The following is an 18,989-nucleotide window of genomic DNA, read 5'->3' as shown; positions in this document are numbered from 1 at the left end:
GAGCTTGGAGGCTAGAGGGGTACCCTTGAGGGATCATAAAGGGGGAATACAGGCATAGGCGCCGACTCCATGGGTGCTCCGGGGCTGGAGCACCCACGGGGAAAAGTTAGTGGGTGCTCTGCATCCACCAGCAGCCAAGCTCCTCTCACCCCCTGCCCCACCTCCTCTTTCCGCCCTGAGTGTGCCGCATCCCTGCTCCTCTGCCTACTTCCCAGCGCTTCCCGCCTGGCCGTCGCCAAACAGCTGTTTGGCAGCGTTAGCATGCTCTGGGAGGTGGGTGGGAGGAGCAGGAATGTGGCACACTCAGGGGAGGAGGTGGGACCGGGGATTTGGGGAAGGGGTGGTATAGGGGCAGGGAGGGGGCGGAGACTTTGGGGAAGGGGTTGAAATGGTGGTAAGGAAGGGATGGGAAGAGGCGGGGCCTTATGGAAGGCATGGGGGCAGGGCTGGGGGACCGAGGGGGGGTCAAGCACCCACGGGAAAGTGGGGAATTCGGCACCTATGCATACAGGTGCAGTTTCCCTGAAACTGTGACACTTTTCCTTTACTTCTTTTTATCCTTTATTATAACCACTTTTGCCTCATATAATTTACAACTACAAATTGTCATAAATGTTACAGTCAAAAGGGTTACCTTCAATAGAATTAATTCGTCTAGTTTCTTTTTTGAGCTGAAAAGCATGTTTTCCAGTTAAGATGACTGCAAATTATTTCTGTGTGTGGATACCTTAAATGTTACTTTTCTTTTTAAATTCCTATTTGGCATGTACAGTGAAGGACACAGTCCTGAAGGAGAATTGGTGATTTTGCCATGTTTAAGAAAACTGGATTAGAAACTGTTACAAGTCTACTTTACTTTTGCGTTGTTACTTTTCTTTATGTTTCTAACAAGAAACGGACTTCAGATACTTGAATGTACACATACTCCTCTTATCACAGCAGACCACAGCAGGAATAAGAATGATTCAGGACAACCTGAGTTACTAAGACATGAGGTAAAGCTGGCACCAAGATGTCTAGCCTGGAGGAAGCTATGGAAAAGCGAAGAGGTTTTCCTTTTTCAACAGGAAACAAAGCCTGAGGTTTTGTAATGGTGCTTGGTGAGGGTAGCTAACTGAAGTGAGTGGCAGCATTGTCTAACACTTGAGCAACACAGCAGGAGGCAGATTTACAAGTCAAGATTTGTCCCTACCACTCCTCTTGGCCAAGTCACTGATACTTTTTGTGCTTCAGTCTACTCACCTGCAAAAAAAGTAATGCCCACCTTTATAAGGTGCTTTGCGATTCAAAGTAAGTGCTATATAAAAAATACTAATTTATTTTAATTATTAAATATTAAGTGGTTCTTTTACAGACTACAATGCCATATAACATATGATTCTCACTTACAGAAAAACCATATCATATAGTACAACTACATCTACTATATGTGAAACTTAGCAACTCAACTGCTCTGTGGTTAAAACCACTTTAGCTTTGTTCATTTGTTTTTCAACTTTAATGGTATTTCAACAAATGCTATTAAATTGCAGGATTTTTGCTATGAACAGAAATGAAAAATGTATAATAAATAATACCACTTAATGTGTCAAATGCCCTTAACATGATGTTGACATTATAATCTTATAGGCTTGCACTAATATCATTTCATTTTGCCTTTCTTATAGTCTTCATCAATTTGTGTTGATAATGTTTCATTTTGACATCATAATAGTGTCTCCATGGATTCAGGATGACATTGTGTTTTGACATCATGTTAAAAAAATATCACGTCATTGTCACCATAATATTGTCTCTATTGGATTTGCATGATATTATTTTATTTTGATATCCTTTGTAAGGAGGATTTTCAGCCCATTAAAATGGGTGGTAAAATAGGACAATTACTAACAAAGTTATGAAAATGTTCTGCATAGTTGTTGTTGGGTTTTGTTGCTGCTGCTGTTGAAACTTCTATATTCAAAATACAGTAAGGAATTGGCTCTGTATGGGGCTGATCTTCAGCTGGTATAAAGTGTCATAGCTCTGTCAATGGGTCTATGACAATTCACTCCTTATGACGATCTGCTCCTAAGAGAAGGTAAAACGTCTTTTGTTCGAGAGTTTGGTAAAAATGCGTCTGGATTTATTCTCCCATTTCAGAAATTCACACAGGAGCTCCAACAGCAAAAATATCCTTGCAAATCAGTTGTTGTTTTCAGAATGTCTAAACTGCATGCTTCATGCTGCTATGTGTACTAACCAGAAAGTCTCTTCTGAATAGCATTAGAAAGATGAGTTTTTGTTTCTATGTATATTGAACAGAAATTATTTTCTGAATATTTAAAAAATGTATACCTATTGATGATTCATCATCTTCCCTAAAATGGAAACTATTAGACATGTTATTCTGAATGAAAAATAGTATCCACAGTACAAGTGCAGTTCTATAAAATTCAATACTTGGCCAGACCCTCAGCTGGTGTAAATCAGGGTATATCCACTATAGAAGCCAGTGTTAACAAAGTATAAATTGTGAGCTTACGTTCTCCTGTGATAAACACAAAATTAAAGAGATTGATTCTGGAATGGGTGCACTACAGCTAACAGCTTTATCTGGACTATTAGGAAATTACATATCGTACCATGTTTAACCATTTAGAGCTATATCACTCAACAACTTATTTTAGTTATTTTCTAGTTCTTTTCTTATAGAAAATCAAACTGCAGCTTTTCAGAACCCAGCACATTTAATGTATTAAAAAGTATATTTACTCTGTAGTATAGTCCACGTCCTATTTACAAATGCTCACTGATAAAATCTCTAATTTTTAACATTACCGCATAAAACTCTTCTTGTGCTTAAATCTGATCAAACAGACTATAGAATTTTCTCCCTTTCCCCCATCCTCCCGAAGTCACCATATTTAGTAGAAATTTCCTGTTTTATCTTATTTTAGAGAGTCCAGAAAGGTTTATTTGAGACAGTCGTCTGATCCCATTTCATGAATAAAGATCAATGTTACTTAATGTACTGGCCTTGGGAAAAGGATAGTCTACACATTAGATCCATCCAGTAAAGTTGTTTCTATGAAAAGAAAAAACACCAAAATATCATATTTTCGCTACCATCAATATTCATATGTTTAAGAGACTTTTACTACCTCTCTTGTTTTGGAATTATGAAGTGTTCTCAGGAGCTTTGTGGCTGACAGTAACACAGATGAGAAGAACTTGGAATTATTCAAACAGTTCTTGAAAGCATTTTATAATTCCTAAAAGACAGCTAAGGCAGTCTTTATAAATATATTATAAAGCTACCTGTGGGAGGAAAAAAGAATGTACACCACAAGAGGCAGTATAGTTATTAAATAAATAACAGAGGATCAGATTGTACCCCAACATGCCAATACATATACAGGAGCCAGTATACTCTTATGTATCAGCGGGGTAGCAGTGTTAGTCTGGATCTGTAAAAAGCAACAAAGAGTCCTGTGGCACTTTATAGACTAACAGATGTATTGGAGCATAAGCTTTCGTGGGTGAATACCCACTTCATCAGACTCTTATGGAGTTTCCTCTGGTTTCTTCTGTCAAGAAGGGGCTGCCCCCAGTGGAAATGTGCAGACTATTAACCAACAGATCTCAGGGATCTGAAACATAAATTACTTTGTCTTGATGCACAAGGCCAAGATGAAGGATTTCATCCTAGAGCCTGTAGTTATTGTAAGGCCATGCTGTGGAACTGGCTCCATTTTATGAAAAATTGTGCTCTTGATCCTGATTGGCACTGAGTGACCCCCCTTTCCTTTGAATTTTTCCATTAGGACTGGTTTGCTTCTCAGGGAAAAAACCAGGGTTTAGGGTCACTTAACCCAGAAACACTGGGGATCCATAAACTACCCTTTACCTCCCCCTTTACTATCCAGCCCCTTCAGATTCCCTGGTCCCTTGGAGAACACGGCCTTTGCAGGACCTCTGTTCCCAGGGGTTCCACTGTCTGAAGTTACCCGTAGGTGGTTTCATGGTACAGAAGGAGAGACTTCATGAGTCTATATAGTCTTGGACTGAACAGCTCTTACACTGCTTTCCAAGGTGGGCTTTGGAGTGAGAGACTCCAGAAGCCCAACTAGCTCCCCAGGCATCAGTCCCTCAAAGTCCACAGGGCTGGAATCCTACAGAGCCTAACAGGAGGTGCTCCCACAGTCTGGGGAGAAAAGAAGGGAACGTGTGACAGCAGGAGACCTTCCCACTTCTGTAGGCACTGGGGATTCTGCACATGGACGCAAAGGGAAGGAGAACAAGGTCCTTAATTTTTAAGATAGAGAATTAAATAATCGTAAAATTCTCATTTTAAACAATAGCCACAAATAAAAGTAACCTTGATCCATACTCCTTATATAGTATCCCCTTCCCAATTCCAAATCATCAGCAGTCAATCCAACTAAGCACTAAGACATGTATATTTAACTGATTACAAATATAGGACTATATTCTACCCTTGACGCATACAGGTAATTCCCTTTCCTTGTTATTATGAGTTAAAGGTGTGTACTGAGAGAACTCACTAGGCTATCCTATTTATTTTAAAGAAACCAAATGGTATATATTATATGACAGCTATGGCTCGATTACTACTGCCAAATTCAGGTGACATTTTCCCCAGCTCTATCATCCCTAGTAAATTACTTGCACTTGATGTACAGCACATATAAAATAAGCAGAAAACAAAACTTGGGCCAGTTTAATTTAAATCCTCATAATGGCAGGTCAAATTTATGTGACCTCTTTGGTGAATTGGTTCTTTTATTAGTACCCAGTTTAATTTAAAATCAGAGGCTTCTACCAAGAATGAATTAAATATTAATCAAAGTCCAGAGCAATCTCAGCTTCTATTCCATTAACCTAAATGTGACTCCATACAGAACTACCAATGCAATAATATATATATTTTTATATATATATTTAAAAGAAGGCTTTTAGTCTTTTCCTTTATGGTGCAACTCATAGCAATTGCAGAGCTGCTATTTGCAGTATATGTTTTAAAGGTCATAATTTCTTTCCCTGTTCCAATTAAAGCGGCTCTTAATCACAATTAAGCTTTCAAGAAACAATTAACAGAAGTCAAAACTTTTCTTCCTTGATACATTTAAGGGATGTACAGTGTGCAATGTGTCCCCTCTATTACCACTAGTGGCATCGAACTAATTATATGATGTTAAGGGTTCACCTACTTGAGTGTAAATTTTGGTTTGAGTTGACACTAAAAAGAAACATCAATTTATTAGAAGATAAAACTTGTTCTGCAGTAATGGAACAGCTGTGTATATAAATTTATTGCAGCTTAATGTTCTCACACAAAGCAATTAGAGCCTTCTGACAAACAGACTTGCTAAGTGTAAGGGGTAGCATATAGCAGTATGCAACTCCAGCAGCAGCACATGTAAGATTGATTGTGTTTATTTTGTACTATAATATCCTCTTCTCAAAACCAAAATTACAACACTATATATGTTATTTATTTATACATACATACATACACACACATGTGAAATTTCCCCCTTCTGCAGTTTAGAAATCTTTATGCGTTGAGTCTTTGTACTCTTAGAGACTTCTGTTTTAAAATTGTTTTCACACGATTAAAATGAAATGCTGAACTTTAGTTTCCCTAGCCACCATATATATAGGTATCTGTTGAACACAATGTTTTACTGATCTGTTTACAATTTTTTTTTTATCCAATGTGACCCTGGTCCCAATTAGATCAGATAATTGGGGTGCCAACTGTATATGTTTTAATTCATTCACAAAATGTAAAAACTAAAGATTCTCTGTAAAAATGCAAATTCTGTGTTTTTCCATGGCAAATGAATTTCTAGGATCCCTGGTCATCAGACTGTTTAAAAAAAACTAAGGAGGTAATGATACATACTTATTTTTTGGCACATACCCACCCACCCATCCACTGTGATCATGATAAACTCCTTTATTTCTGTAATCATAAACTACAAACCCATAAAATGAACTGAATTAATTTTGCACCTTTTCCCCTCACCACCTACTCTGTCAAGTTGAGTACCCTTCAAACAGCTGCCATTTTTAACAAAATAGGCCTTGCATTAAATGTTTTTTCTTTCCTCCCTCTTCACAAAAAAAGTACACTTATCCTAGGTTAAGGGTTGATACATTCTAGTTGTTGATTAAGGAGCGTTTTAAATGTCTGATGCCTCTTGAACCATGTGGGTTAGAAAGAGATACTGTATCCCACTGGAGAGCTGGGAATCTGGGTTAATGTACAAAGCATTTCTTCTAGCCCAAGGAGTTGGTGAGATTTTAGATCTTGAAATGAAAACAAATTGGCAACTAGGCTATTTTGTTTGCCAGTTGGAAGGCTAAATAATTAGTATCAATAAAAACAAATGTAAGATTCTAAAGCAGAGTGCCTCATCCCATAGGTCACAACCCAAAACTGGGTTGCCAGAATGTGTCAAAGGATCGCAGGAATGGCTCCCCACTCTAGGCGTTGCAACCTGGTGCACAAGGTCACAGTGCAGCTCCAGTTTGGCCTAACTGCCCCGTGTCATGAACGGGGGAGGGGGAGCAGCTGGGCCAAATTTGAGTGGCATTGTGGCCCCATGCACCAGATCACACCACCACCCACACAAATATATCCCGGCCAGCCCTGCATCGGGGGGGGCCAGGTGAAATCTGAGTGGCATTGCAGCTTCAGAGATAGCAACGCTTGGAGTGGGAGCTGAGCCCAGCTCACCCTACAGGACAGGAATGGGGAGGGAGCATTTGGTGCCTGTTTGTGCTGAACACAAGGTCCCTCTGGGATATGGTGTGGGGAGGGTTGGTTGGGAGTGTAGGAATTTTGGGGGTCCTGGCTGCTCCCTCTAATCTTCTACTTCTTCCCACGGGTTGGGGAAGAGCAGCTTCCTGCTATGGTTCGCTGATAACACGTGCTCCAATAAGTATCAGCCCCCCCAATTTACCTCCCACCCTGCAGCAGGGCAGCACCTCATCTTCCATATTCCCTGTTCTCCCCTCAGAATAACTCCCACATATCCCTCCCCCACAGCCAGGTGGTTCCCCCCTCTCATACCACCCATCCTGCCCCCCCACCAGATCTTCTCCCTCTATGCCCCCCAACTCTCCTGCCCTCCAACTCCTTCCCCCAGTCTCCCACTTTATCCCCGGGACCCTACACCCACCCCACCCCTTTACCCTCTGCTCCCCATGCCTGGGGGAGGGGACTGCATGTTTTTTGGGGGAGCTATCAGCTCCCCACCCTCCCCCAAACCGCTCTTCCCCCATTTCCTTCTCCCAGCCACTCACTGCTTTCTCATTACACCCAAAGGCCCCCCCAAACTCTCCCACTTGAGCCCCAGGTCACCAAATCCCCCCTTGCCCTCTGCCCCCCATGGTCAATGGGATGGGCTGTGTTTTTTGGGGGGAGGGGTTGTTTCAGCTCACTGCCTCTGCCCCCAATTGCAAGTGCAGCAGGGGGGATTCCCTAACTGTTCACCTCTGGTCAGACCATCTGGAATCTTATCTCCAAGACTTTCCACCCCCAATGGACTCCTGTGGGGAGGCACTGAGTCTGGGTGTATCTTCTGCGTCACAGCAGGCCATCAAGGTTTTCAAATGGGTCTTGAGCTCAAAAAGGTCGAGAACCCTGCTCTAAAGAACATTTTAAAATAATTTCAGAGTACCTGATGTGTGGAAGTGCAAAAGGTTTTATTGGAAGATATATGTGATGAGACAGAAAACTCACTAGAAGCTTCCCTACTTGTGAATAACACAGGCTGTCCCATACTCATCAATAAATACTTTATATCTCCATGGCCCCTATATGAATGTAGGCTGATAAATACCTACATATCATATATTGATCGATACCACTATACTCCACCTCTGTCGATATGTGGGTATCTTTTTAACTGGGAGTTTCACTAAATTGGAATTGCACTGTATATAGTACAACTACCACCACCAGTGAGGAATAATTTCTCACATGAGTGGTGTAATAAGAGAGTATCTCATAACTGTTAGATTATTGTTGTGAAATTCTGGCATTACTTTTTGGGCTGGGATTTTCAAGAGAGCATAAGGGAGTTAGGTGTTCAACTCCCATTGAATTTCAATAAGAGTTGTTGGCCTAACTCTTAGGCTATGTCTATACTACAGCTGGGATCGATGCTCTGAGATTGATCCACTGGCGGTTGATTTAGCAGGTCTAGTGAAGACCCACCAAAGCAACAGCAGATCACTCTCCAGTTGACCCCTGTACTCTCCCCCGATGAGAAGAATAAGGTAAGTGACCCCCCACGGTGTAGATCCCACGGTAACTTGACCTAAGGTATGTCGACTCCAGCTACGGTATTCACATAGCTGGAGTTGCGTAGCACAGGTTGACTTAACGTGGTAGTGTCGACATAGTCTTAGGCACCTTTGAAAAACCAGCCATAAAGTGCAAGAGAAACCTAAGAAAATTATTCTAGCACTTTAGTCGATAGGAAATTGTGGAACCGAAGTTAATGGCATAATAATGACAAATCAATAAGAGCTGCTCACAACTATTTTGAAATCCAATAGTTAAAAAAAAAGTTTATTTCTCTCTCTTTACCCAAGAAAATTTAACCCAACAGGAGGTCAGACACACATTTTATATTATTTACTCACATTATTTATATATCATGTCTTTCTTTGTTGAACCAACACAGTGAAACGTCAAATAAGGATATAGAGATACAGTAAACCATGTGAGCTTTGATCTTGTAGTTATCATTAGGTCATCAGACCTCCATGACAGCCTTATATCATATCACTTCTTTTTTCCTTCTCTGTTTTTGAGATGTACCACAGGTTGGTGGATTTGAGCACAGTAGGGAGAACCAAGAACTCTTAAGAGCTAATCCCAGCTCTGACAATGACTCCCTCTGTGAACGTGGGCAAGCCACTTAGCCTTTCTGTATCTCAGCTTTTCCAACTATAAAACGCAGATACCACCACCACTTATCTACCTCACAGGGTGCTATAAAGATTAGTGTTTGTAAAAGAACTCTGAGGATAGAAATTGTTATACAAATTAAATACTATCATTTATAACTATTGTATTTTTAGCACAGTAACTGGAAATAATTGGTACATGAATTACGTTATTTTCAGTATTGTTGCTAGAAACAAATTTAACCTAACATTTATGCTTAAATCACCTATAAACACCCCCCCAATAATTTAAACCATTTCCTCCATTTCAGCTAACTCATCTCAGTGTACAATTCATTTCCAAAAAATCTTTAAACAAAGTGTAGCCTGCTTAATGTTTCTTTCATGATGAAAATAAAAAAGCTAAACTATCAAGCAATTTTCTTTCCTTCTTTGTGTGTGTGTGTGTAATGTGAATCCACATGCATACATCTATAGCACAAAATACATTCTTCCCACAAAGCTGACATTACAACCAAATTATATTCTACAGCTGTTTCCTAGGTAACCAACATAGCTAGAAGTCGACTTTAGGTAGCATAAAGAAACCAACATTCACACCCTGGCGTTTGCATTTTTAGAGGAGTGCCTTTTAAGGGGTGCTAAGTAACCTCCTCAATACCCCCTGCAGTCAATGGGACTTAGGAGTGCTCAGCAAGTAGCAGGATAAGGCCCATAGATAGCCACAAAGCTGCAAAAAACACCAGCAAAAGACAATGTCATATAAAGTAGTATTTAGCTTGGATGCTCTAGTTTCCTTCTCCAGACCTGAAGAAGAACTGAGAGCACCTGAAAGCTTCTTCCTTCCACCAACAGAAGAGGATCCAATAAAAAATATTACCTCACCCAACTTGTCTATCTCATATCCTGGGACCAAGACAACAAACAAAACATTGTTGTCTGTTGGAGACTAACAATCTCACTGGTTCATAAGAAGGATAGTAATTCACGAGGTTTCATCTTTCATGGGTTATAGTAGTACCTTCCCTCATTCACAATCTATTTCAGGGAATGAGGATAAAAGTTGCATTCCACGTTCACCTAGCCTTAGAAGCAAATATAGCTATTTTATTATGTTCACATCCCCTTCCAGACTGCTGTAGCTCAGGAGTTCCTCTAATTGGTTGAAGCATCTGTCAAATATACCCTGCTTTGATCAATTAGCTGGCATCTTTAAGTTGTCAATTGAAAACTGGACACCAATCTCTTGAATTTCATACAGTCACTGGAGTATATAGAACTCTGTAATGATCAATCCCTGCTTGCCTTCCCATGCTCTGCTTCTATATTTTAACTGGCTGGGAAGCTGAATTATTCTGTGCAGAACTGAATATTACGGGTTTTTTTTAGTTATTTCCTATGTGAAATGTATTTTTAAAATTCCATGTCAGCTCCAGCTTTTAGTAGCAGGACAGCAGAGAAAGTCACTATATTGAATAGAGTACTAATGGAGTAAGATTTACTCCTTGGACACACACGTTCCCAGGGTGATGGAAAAGATGCTTCTATCAGGAAATTCAATGGCAGGTGTAGGTAGGAAGCACTGAAGATCAGCCAGTTCCGAATAATGATTGCTATGGAAAACATGTGGGCTGAGGTAGGTTTATTTTTATGGCTTGAAAAGCAAATTTCTTACATTTCCCCTCAGGACTCACATTACCACTCCACTTTATTGTGCTGGAGTCTGCCCATTTTGTTTATAGATTAAGTGATGATTTCAAGAACTGAATATATTTAATGAAAGACCTCCTTTAATAATTAGTGTTAGAATTTGCAAAAAGTGAACATTAAATAAAGATGCAGCCTCTACTCTAAAATTAGGCTGATGAGATAGCAAGTGTCAAAAATCGGGACAGGAGGTGGGGGGTAATAGGTGCCTATGTGAGAAAAAGACCCAAAATCGGGACTGTCCCTATAAAATCGGGACATCTGGTCACCCTATCTAAAATAAAATTAAACTGTGGGGTGTGTGATTTTAAGGTCAGGCTTGACAAAGCCCTGGCTGGGATGATTTAGTTGGGATTAGGTCCTGCTTTGAGCAGGGGATTGGACTAGATGACCTCCTGAGGTCCCTTCCAACCCTGATATTCTATGATTCTATGATTATAGAATAGATCTGGTGGTAATATGCTATACTTCTCACTTATTCAATCATAGTATATTTTCTTATTCCAGATCAAGTTTCAGACTTGGTTTTTCAGTATTAAGATTTCAGATTAACAACCTAGCTCCTTAGGATTGGTTACAATTTAATTTTCTGGAATATTAAGGTACCAGGAACAAGATCTGATTGTGCAACTTTCTCTTTTCAGTCCTGATACACAAGCTTACAGAAGTGGTGAAATAGTCTCATATGTATTATTGGTGTAAACCACTTTTGGAAAACAGACAATCTTGATGATGCAAGTTTCAAACATAAAATAAAATTTTGTTATTTCATGGTGGTAATGATTCAATTTCAATTCAGATTGAAAATAGACTCAATTAGATTGCTGAAATAATGTATTTTATTTATAAAAATATATCTACCAAATCACTTACTGTGGGCTCAGGCATCACTTTGCCATGAGCCCTGCAAATAGGGTAGTACTGCCCCAGAAACAGGCCAGGAAACCCTTTGCTCCCCTGCATGGGCACATAGGACAGGAGTGTACTGTATATTTGAGATAAACTCAGTCTTCTCATTCTAGCCAGACTTCTATTGTATTTATTTCAAATAGGTTATTTGTTGTTAATTTGATTAGTTTTTTTAAAAAAACCCTCTGCGTTTAATTATATATATATATATATATATATACACACACACACACACACACACACACACACACAAATACACACACGTGCACACACTTTCTTCAACCCATTACTTTGACTCCTGCTACTGCTGAAGAGGGATTGATTTTTAGGCTGGCTGAAAATTGGAATTTCCGTCCTGTGGGAAATTCCAATATTTTGACATTTGTTTTTGTCCCAAATTGAATTGAAAAGTCAAAATATTGAAATCTTTCAGAGAACAGAGGATTCCAACAAAGTATGATTTGGAAATATGGAAACATTTCATTTTGACATTTTCACTCAAAATGAAATGTTTTGACATTCTCCAAAACTAAAGTGTTTAGTTCAATTTGTCAAACTGAATCAAGAGATTTCATTTTGGGTCAGTTTGACGTTAATCTCTGTCCTCTGAACTGCTACAGTGCCTTGTGGGAGTTGTAACTCAGGTGCCTCATACCTCCCTTCTGCTCTACTTCTACAATGATGCACCAGTAGTTCAACCACAGTGGGGAACTAGTCCAGCCAAGATGCCCAGCTCATAGAAGAGAATGGGAGCATGAGGCACTGTACCCAGCTAAGGGAGAGAGAGATAAATACTGAACTGGCTTGAAACAAAATGTTTCAACTCAGCTTGACAAATCAAAATATTTCATTCTGAGCTGACCAACCTGAAACAGAATGTTTTGTTTAGATATTCCCAATGGAAAAATAAATTAAAAAATGGCAGAAAAACTCCTGACCAGCACTACTGATTTTATTAAGCTTTGCCTAATGGTAAAAGCTTTAACCACATCATCTAAATGAAACGTTCAAACAATAATGAAAATAAATAGGAGAGGAATAGGGGAAAAATGTATTATCCTCCCTTTATACTGAATGTGCACAACCTATATAAAAATCTGTAAAAAAGCAGCTATTTTCAACATTGTTATTGGGCTTATAAAAAGAAATAATGGGCAATTTATGCTTTCTGAAATTAGCTACAACAAGGTAAGTAATTGCTGTGCAAGTCATACTACGTTTTACAAACTATGTTCTTCCACTGAACAAGATTCTCAGATTGCCTTTAAAAGGTATAATCTTCTGTAATCATTTTTGGAGTTGAAAGCAATTACTTTTGAATGGGAAAAGCAAGTGTGAGAACAAGGGCATCCAGGACCAGAGTTCCCAGTAGTTTGTAAACCCTGACCTTTCATATTCAGTTACTGACCTGGTTGGTAAAAGGACAGTGCAATGATTAACTTACTATCCCCCTCATCTTAAACTGCATGAAAGGCCATTGAGACCTGTGTCTGGTATGCAGCTTTGAAGAAGAAACCTGTATAAGGTTTGATCATCTAACAAGGAATTTTCACCCCTGTGCCCCGATAAGGTGTGAGTTTAGTGTAAGTAAAATGCATGTAAGGGAGATGAGAAACAAGAAAGAAACCCCCCACCAATAAGTTAAGGGCAGTCAGATATAGAGAGAGCTTGGGTCAGAACTGATTAAGAGTTCTCCTGGGAGGCCACACAATAGGCAGGTGGTGCTGTTGCTACTACAGCAGGGCTCAAAGTCAGCAAAGAAGCTGCAGAGTATGAACAAACAGTAACAGAGCAAATTCACAGAGCTGAATGAATACTTCTGCCCAGCTCACTCTATCACATAAATAGTTTGGTTTTCAGTGTCAGAGGATTTAAACAACAATAGGCAACCGTGGGAGGAAAATGTTAGCGGCAGTAGTATGAAGTAACAATTGGCGAGAAGAGGGAAAAGATTACGAAGCTTTTATTAGGCTGCCAGCGCAGACCTATCAGCACACTTGCACTTTGTGGGTTAGACCCACATCTTCCCCTTCCCACCTTCCAAGGCCATTTGATCACCTGCGTTTTGGAGGGAAGAGATGCAATGGGGCCAGTCATTTCCCTTCAGCACTGCAGGCTGCTGGGGGAGTTGAAGGGGGAGGAAGGGAGAGGGAGAGAGAGAGAAATTACAGCAATGAATCCAGGTAGAGCCTTTCTGCACCTATGCCATAGGTGGTGCTGTGGGAGGGAGGGAGATTACTTATTATAACTCTACTGTCTTGTTTTCCTCTCCCCCCTTCTTCCCTGCAGCTAGGAAAGGAACCGCGAGAAGGAGTGTAAAGATGTGGAGAGCTCAAGAGGGAGTCAGGGGAATGGAATGGGGCCAAGGTGAACAGATGAGTCAGGGGATGTTTTTTTCTGAGGAAGTACGAATAAGGTTAACCGAGTATTCAGAAGATTTGAGAGGTAAGGGATATGTTTGCAGGGGTAAAGTGATTAGAGCAATAAGGGATTCAATGGAGAAATCCTGCAAATGAGGTGAGGCAGCAAGAGGATGAGGGGTTTAGGCAATCTGTGAGTGAACAAAGTGCATCCAGGGGAGCAAACAAAGGTCTTGGGAAATAACATTTAATTTTTTTATTAAAGTTAATGTTTAAAATTAAATATACACAAGTTAAGAGGGAAGGTATTGCACATCTGGGGTCAGGCTTGAGTTATGAGGGATTACAGATACATACATATCACATAACCAGCATAGACCTAGATTGGGGTGCGGGAGTTTTTAAAGTGTCAGTGGATAAGTGTCAGTGGGCTCGGGTACGCCACCCATGGAATGTATTAAGTATTAAAAGGAGAATAGGAGGACTAGGACAAGTGGAGTGTGGGACATGGATGAGGATAGGAATTCAGCGGGTAGGGTGGAGGAAGGAAATAGAGTGGATAGAGGGTAAAGTGAGAGAGAACAGTGATTGGAAGAGAAAAGTCTTGAAGAAAGAGAAAAGTTGCATGAAGGTCTTTAACAAAATTGGAGGAGAACAGAGGAAAGTGGGTAAACAGATACGTAGCAATTGTTGTTTCATTCAACTTTTGAATACACAGTAAAATAACAAGATTTTTCTGATTATTAGATAGGTGATACCTTAACCCTGGGCCTAGCCAATTTTGGATTACATATTGGATGGCACCCTCATTTTCATTCGGAAAAGGTAGTTGTGGCACTGTGCCATGAAGTGAGCATCTTACTAGACAACTGCATGGAAACTGGGCAGCCACAGGCAAGGTAAGCTAGTTATGATTAAAGAAATGTTACAACCTTTGAGAGACTTTGAGGACTGCTGGGCGGTCTGTGTGAGTTAATGCGATCTATGAGAGTGATTGGTGTTTGTTTATGGAATGTCTAAAGGCAGAAACAGATACTGCAGAGCAAGAAGGCAACAGAGAGCAAAGCTGCTGAACTGAAACACCCCCTGTGGTCTGTTTACTGTTTTCCATAAAGAGGAGACAACATGTATCCAAACCCTATACCCTTGAGTCAGTTCTTCAGGTGTACAACTCATGAATTTATAATTTATTAACAAGTTAAAAATCGTAATTGGTGGGTCTCAGATTCCCGAGAGCCTAGAATTACCCTGAAAACTAAGACTTGGTGTTAAGATTCAATAACTAGTAGCTTTATTGAACACATCCATTCTGGCAGGAGGTTTACCTGCAGCACAACTGTGAAAAACTCTCAAATTCTTGATTCATAATCGCACTAGGTCTCATGCAAAACCTGGAACAGGATTATTTGGGGGATGCTACACTTTAGATAGGATATTGTTTTACTCAGGAACAGTAAATGGCTCTGAGTCAAAATGGATGGAACTTCTGGTACCTTTCTTGTTTGATTCACCTTTACAGTCTAAAATAAAGGTTTTGTGAGCTTTAATAATAAGAATACTCAACGCTTTCCAGAAGCTATACACACATTATCCAATTAAGCCTCACAGCACCCTGGAAGTAGGTAATAAGTCAATGAAACTGAGGCAGAAAGGTTAAATGATTCGCTCAAGGCCACATGGTAGAGTCATGATCAGAACTGAGAAGTTCCTGGCTCCCAGCCCCATTCATAAGGCCTCAACTCTACCGTGAGCTCCACAGGGATGAATTCCTGAGCAAGCTCACAGCTTCACTGACATCAAAGGGTATGTCTACACTGCAATTAAACATCCATGCCTGGCCCATGTCAGCTGTCTCGGGCTAGAGGAGTTTGCGCTAAGGGGTTGATTAACTGAGGTGTAGATATTTGAGCTCGGGCTGGAGCCCAGGCTCTAGGACCCCATGAGGGGGGAGGGTCCCAGAGCTCCAGCTCCAGCCTGAATCCACATTTCAATTAATCAGCCCCTGAGCCCAAGCCCCGTAAGCCTGTATCAGCTGACATGGGCCAGTCACTGCAGTGGGCCAGTCACTGTACGGGGCCTATGGGGCCCCGTACAGGCTCAAAAGTCCTCCTGCACACAGAGCACATTGCAGTATTGGGGTCTTAATCTTCTGGACCACATTGCCTTTGATTTAAATAATACAATACAGCAAAAGTAGAGTTGTAAGAGTCATACTGCTATATTTCCTATTGCCTTCTAGTATTGTGCTGTTCAACACAATACAGAGTACAGATATCACAACAATAGGCACTAGAAATACTTGAAAAGATTTATCAATTTACTCTGTGTTGCAATACTGTAAATTAGCTGGGTGATTTTTTTCCAGTTTCGTAAGCAACAAAACTAGACAAATATTGTCCTAACCCCCAAACAATTGCTTTATTAAACTATGAGGGGAGATTAAAGAGGCTAGGACTCTTCAGCTTGGAAAAGAGGAGACTAAGGGGGGATATGATAGAGGTATATAAAATCATGAGTGATGTGGAGAAAGTGGATAAGGAAAAGTTATTTACTTATTCTCATAATACAAGAACTAGGGGTCACCAAATGAAATTAATAGGCAGCAGGTTTAAAACAAATACAAGGAAGTTCTTCTTCATGCAGCGCACAGTCAACTTGTGGAACTCCTTACCTGAGGAGGTTGTGAAGGCTAGGACTATAACAACGTTTAAAAGAGAACTGGATAAATTCATGGTGGTTAAGTCCATTGATGGCTATTAGCCAGGATGGGTAAGGAATGGTGTCCCTCACCTCTGTTTGTCAGAGGATGGAGATGGATGACAGGAGAGAGATCACTTGATCATTGCCTGTTGGTCCACTCCCTCTGGAGCACCTGGCATTGGACACTGTCGGTAGACAGGATACTGGGCTAGATGGACCTTTGGTCTGACCTGGTACGGCCGTTCTTATGTTCTTATGTATGAAAATGGCAGCTTTGAAAGAGGTTTTTTTTAAAAAGTGAGTTAATTTTCAGATCTGTATGGTAGTTTCTGACAGCACTTTTATTTAGAATGATTATTAATCAACTTCAGTTCAGAGAGTTTTCTAATTTAGGGGAATCTATATTTTGTCTCTTTCATCTGTATCAGGTACTAAAATATGAATGTCTGCACTCATTAACAAAATGGAGAGCACTGTCTGATGCAGAGAGACTAGTGCTAACCCAATGGCACAGCATCCTGAATCTCAGTACAGAAAAGATTTAAATCTGAACTTTACATATTTTTCATGCACTCCTGCACTGAACCCCATATTCCATATATATGAATTAGCTAAAGTACACGGACATTCTGGGACATAGCTACTTATTTTGGATACTCTTTGTGGTTAATTCCACACAGTCTAGGAAACTCATGTCCCCATTTAAAAGATCCATGGGATAATGAATGCATATAAGGACAAGAAGTTACAAGAGAAGTACATGTGATGGTGGCAAAAACATCAGAGTTGGCAAAGAAGACTTAAAAACAAATTTTTAAAATGTATTTTGACAAACTGACTAGCCCAGTTATGTATTTCTTTAACATTAGCTGGTTTATCAAATCTGCTGACCTAGTATGATGATTATACTGTGAATATCTAGCATCAGAACCAGGGGTGAAAGAAAGGCAGTACGGAACTGTACAGCGTACCGGTAAAAAGTGGCTGCCAGTAGCAGCCCATACAGCTGACTTTGGGGGAGAGAGGGCAAAAGGAGCAGCTGCCCCGGGGCCAGCGATTTAAAAGAGCCTGGGGCTCCGGCCACTGCTACTGCAGCAGCGGCCAGAACCCCAGGCCCCTTAAATCTCCGCTGGAGCCGCGGGCGGCATGGGCCAGGCAGCATGGATGGGCTGGCTGGGGGTTGCTGACCACCCAGCCCGAGGCCCTGCCCCTTCCGGGGGACGGGGGGAGTCAGCCCCTGTACCGGTAAGAGTTCAATTGTATTTTCACCCCGATCAAAACATTACTTTGACACAATTTGCAGGGTTCAAATAGTTTTACAGTATTATAATACATACACTTCATCTTTCTGTAAAACAAACATTTAGGCATTTCTGGGTGCACCCTGGAACACAATTTTTTAAAAACAATTAAGTTCATTATGACATGTTTTACGTGGGCATAATTTGTGAAGAAAGGTATTCAAACTCAATGTTTACACTAAATATGTGGCAAGGGAGTCATTTACTAGGCTTTCATACAAAATACAAATTTATTACTAAATGTTCATGTCTAAAACTCTGTATGTAGTACAACATATTTTAAATTATTAACATCTCTGCTGGAGAAGCTTCCTTCATAAAACATTTACACCGCACCTATCAGGACTCTCTATTTTGTCAACAGTTACAGAAGGTGTATGATAAATATAGTTAACAGGTCATACTTTTTCTCAATATCCTATCCTTTTTAAATTAAAACCAACCAACCAAACCTCAAGTTATTCTTACATTAGGAACCTTGTGATGAAATACTGCATTCCAATATAACACTATATTCTGATTCCTAGGAGCAGTTAGGGTCAAAGGGCAGCCCTTATGTTAATGATAGCACATGGCTATACAATACAAGGTGCATGCATGTGACTATTATTTTTTCAGTTAGTAGCAACAATATACACCTCTACCCCAATATGATGCGACCCGATATAACATGAATTCGGATATAATGCGGTAAAGCAGTGTTCCGGGGGGGGGGGGGGGGGGGGGGGGGCGGGGCCTGCGCACTCTGGTGGATCAAAGCAAGTTTGATATAATGCAGTTTCACCTATAACGTGGTAAGATTTTTTGGCTCCCAAGGATAGCATTATATCAAGGCAGAGGTGTATGTAGTAAAAAGCCTTAAGGAAACTTGCAAAATGTTGCCAAGTACACATACAATTCCTTTTACAAAAGTAACAAATCCAGGAACTATAATGATGTTTGGTGCTACCAACCCTACGTTTCAAACCAGGCAAAAAGGAAGAGGTATATTCTTTAAATTAGATACGTTTTTAAAAAAAAATATGCATTGGGTAATTTACTCTTTTCTAATGTAGGTAATAAAACTAAAAGCATTTCCATA

At 40.3% G+C, this 18,989-nt stretch overlaps 1 protein-coding gene across 32 annotated transcripts in view; it reads right to left on the bottom strand.

Annotated features, from left to right (window-relative positions):
- Positions 1-18,989, bottom strand: part of PARD3 (par-3 family cell polarity regulator) — a 664,552-nt gene that overhangs the window by 34,402 nt on the left and 611,161 nt on the right. The gene's annotated exons all lie outside the window — the stretch shown is intronic.

This window comes from Chrysemys picta, chromosome 2 (assembly GCF_011386835.1).
Source record: "Chrysemys picta bellii isolate R12L10 chromosome 2, ASM1138683v2, whole genome shotgun sequence".
Classification (NCBI taxonomy): domain Eukaryota; kingdom Metazoa; phylum Chordata; order Testudines; family Emydidae; genus Chrysemys; species Chrysemys picta.
Note: the sequence above shows the minus strand (reverse complement) of the source record. Positions and strands in the feature narration are given on the sequence as shown.